This window comes from Armigeres subalbatus, chromosome 3 (genome assembly GCF_024139115.2).
Source record: "Armigeres subalbatus isolate Guangzhou_Male chromosome 3, GZ_Asu_2, whole genome shotgun sequence".
Lineage (NCBI taxonomy): Eukaryota > Metazoa > Arthropoda > Insecta > Diptera > Culicidae > Armigeres > Armigeres subalbatus.
Genome location: NC_085141.1, coordinates 25582483 through 25585553, shown reverse-complemented (window position 1 = coordinate 25585553; position 3071 = coordinate 25582483). Strand labels below are relative to the sequence as shown.

General features: G+C 44.1%; 1 long non-coding RNA gene across 1 annotated transcript; it reads left to right on the top strand.

The window, feature by feature from the left end:
- The first annotated feature begins 2458 nt into the window (after positions 1-2458).
- LOC134223342 (uncharacterized) lies at positions 2459-3067 on the top strand. Its single transcript, XR_009982533.1, has 2 exons — positions 2459-2607; positions 2688-3067. It is a non-coding gene; the product is annotated as an uncharacterized LOC134223342 (long non-coding RNA).
- Positions 3068-3071: the final 4 nt, after the last annotated feature.

The window sequence follows — 3071 nt, the reverse complement described above, 5'->3', positions numbered from 1 at the left end:
AAACTGAACGTGAACAGCTACCGGAGGAGTGGAAGGAAGGGGTTATATGCCCCATCTACAAGAAAGGCAACAAGCTAGAGTGTGAGAACTTTCGAGCAATCACCATCCTTAATCCCGCCTACAAAGTGATATCCCAGATCATCTTCCGTCGTCTGTCACCATTAGTGAATGAGTTCGTGGGAAGTTATCAAGCCGGCTTCGTTGACGGCCGCTCGACAACGGACCAGATCTTTACTGTACGGCAAATCCTTCAAAAATGCCGTGAATACCAGGTCCCAACGCACCATCTGTTCGTTGATTTCAAGGCGGCATACGGCAGTATAGACCGCGTAGAGCTATGGAAAATTATGGACGAGAACAGCTTTCCTGGGAAGCTTACCAGACTGATCAAAGCAACGGTGGATGGTGTGCAAAACTGTGTGAAGATTTCGGGCGAACACTCCAGTTCGTTCGAATCGCGCCGGGGACTAAGACAATGTGATGGACTTTCGTGCCTGTTGTTCAACAATGCGCTAGAAGGTGTCATGCGGCGAGCCGGGTCTAATAGCCGGGGTACGATTTTCAACAGATCCAGTCAATTTATTTGTTTCGCGGATGACATGGACATTGTCAGCCGAACATTTACAAAGGTGGCAGAACTGTACACCCGCCTCAAACTTGAAGCAACAAACTGGACTGGTGGTGAATGCGTCAAAGACAAAGTACATGCTTGTGGGCGGAACAGAGCGCGACAGGGCCCGCCTGGGAAGCAGTGTTACGATAGACGAGGATACCTTCGAGGTGGTCGAGGAATTCGTCTACCTCGGATCCTTGCTAACGGCTGATAACAATGTTGGTCGTGAAATACGAAGGCGCATCATCTGTGGAAGTCGGGCCTACTACGGGCTCCAGAAGAAACTGCGGTCAAAAAAGATTCGCCACCGCACCAAATGTGTCATGTACAAGACGCTAATAAGACCTGTAGTCCTCTACGGACATGAAACATGGACAATGCTCGAGGAGGACTTGCAAGCACTCGGAGTATTCGAGAGACGGGTGCTTAGGACCATCTTTGGCGGTGTGCAAGAAGACGGTGTCTGGCGGCGAAGAATGAACCACGAGCTCTCCCAACTCTACCGCGAACCCAGTATCCAGAAGGTAGTCAAAGCCGGAAGGGTACGATAGGCAGGACATGTTGCAAGAATGACGGACAGCAACCCTGCAAAGATGGTGTTCGCTTCTGATCCAGCAGGTACGAGACGGCGTGGAGTGCAGCGAGCGAGATGGGCAGACCAGAATGGAGAGATGCGGCCTCGAACCGTGTATTGTGGCGTCAAATTGTTGATTCAGTGTTATGTGTTTAGATGAAGACTAAATAAATGAAATGAAGGGTTTCGAAAAAATCGCGAAGCGCTGGGATGAATTTTTGGAACGATTCATACTGATATAATCTCCCACACTAACAAGCTAACAATTAAAAAATCTCGTGATACCTATAAGAGGATGAAAGTGATTCTACACTATACAATAGTTCATGCTTGTACCACCTACGAATTTGTGCGAATTGCTCAATGCTAATGTACATCTCGATAACCTCCCTATCTAGATATCTCGCATTTTTGAGCTCCCCTTTCCAGATTTATGGCTAGCGTAAAAGCTGCAATTCAAGTTTCAACAAAAATTATTCACGCTCGTTTTCTGGAATTTCTCGCACATACTTGACTCAACTTCTCGTGTCGAGTCAAGAACAAGACACTGAAGACGGCCTTAATGATGAAGTCGAAATTATCTGTAAAAATTATAAAGTGATGGAATTAAATGGAATGGTATTGAATCTTCCTTACCCAGGTACTAACTCGTCTTGGGACTAGTACAGTACACCCCCGCTGATCCGACAAATCAATGGCAAATCAAGGTTTCTCTCGTTAATCCGACTGTCAAATCCATACAAATGAATAAAAACAAAATCACAGCACCAATTTGAAAACTGACAGCATAATGTGTTTAAATGGGTGTTGATACTTTTTAATCCGGAAAATTACGAAATATCTAGATCTGAACTAACGAGTCGTTGGATTAGTGTGGTCCGGATAAGCGGGGAAATACAGTAATTAGATTTTGTTCGATATTATTTAATATACTATGCTCATGTCTGCTAGACGTCCTGTATAGCGCTATATTGGCTCCAGAACCGATTTCTTCGAGTTCCAGATATTCACTAATGAATCTGTCATAATGCACTAATGAGTGTAAACAGAAAAAAGATTGTTTTTTATGGAAGCATTCGTTAGGAAAATTATCTTAACACTGATATTTGGGTTGAATCAAATAACCGTGTATTACTCCAGCACTACTTCCAACACTGACAGATGAGTGGCGCTACCGTTACCTTGCATACAATATGAAATTTGCATGCAAGTGTAAGCAAGAACTTCGAATCAGCAATACCAACCTAAATGGCGCTAATAAAATCCGAAAATCGGTTGATGTTGTAGCAAAACAAGTGCACAAGAGTGAAGATTTATTTCAAGTTCGGACGTGTTTTCAAACGAAAGATATTTAACTTATTGCAGAAACGTTAAATATTGAGCAGCAGTTGTCATCAGTTATAAATAAACATAAATTACAGTACGCTTAACAACTAAACAATTTAATAGTGAAGCCACCTGCATCCATTCTGATTCAACCGTTTATTTTCATTCGAACAGCGCAGTGCAAAAGTCTGTACACGCAATTATATTCAACCGTTCAACGCAAAGCAACATGGCTCCCGTGGTGGACAACAACCAGTTTGAACTTCCGACCGCGCTGGAAACTCCCAGCAAAAAGAGAAAACGCAATGCGGAGACGAACCCATTTCTGTCGTTTTCTGATCAAACGTTTAGCATCCCATCGTCGACGCCTATCCACAATAAGCAGATCGATGGCAGTTCCTTCGAGAATCCGAGCTTCCGGTTTGGTGTGAACAACAATGGAAGCAACAAGGAAAACATCAACATATTTTCCGACTCGTGCATGGAGGTGAAATCGATCGCTGAGCTGGCGGCGGAGAATCCTTTCGAAGTGATTCGGAAGCCTCCGAATAAGATCGG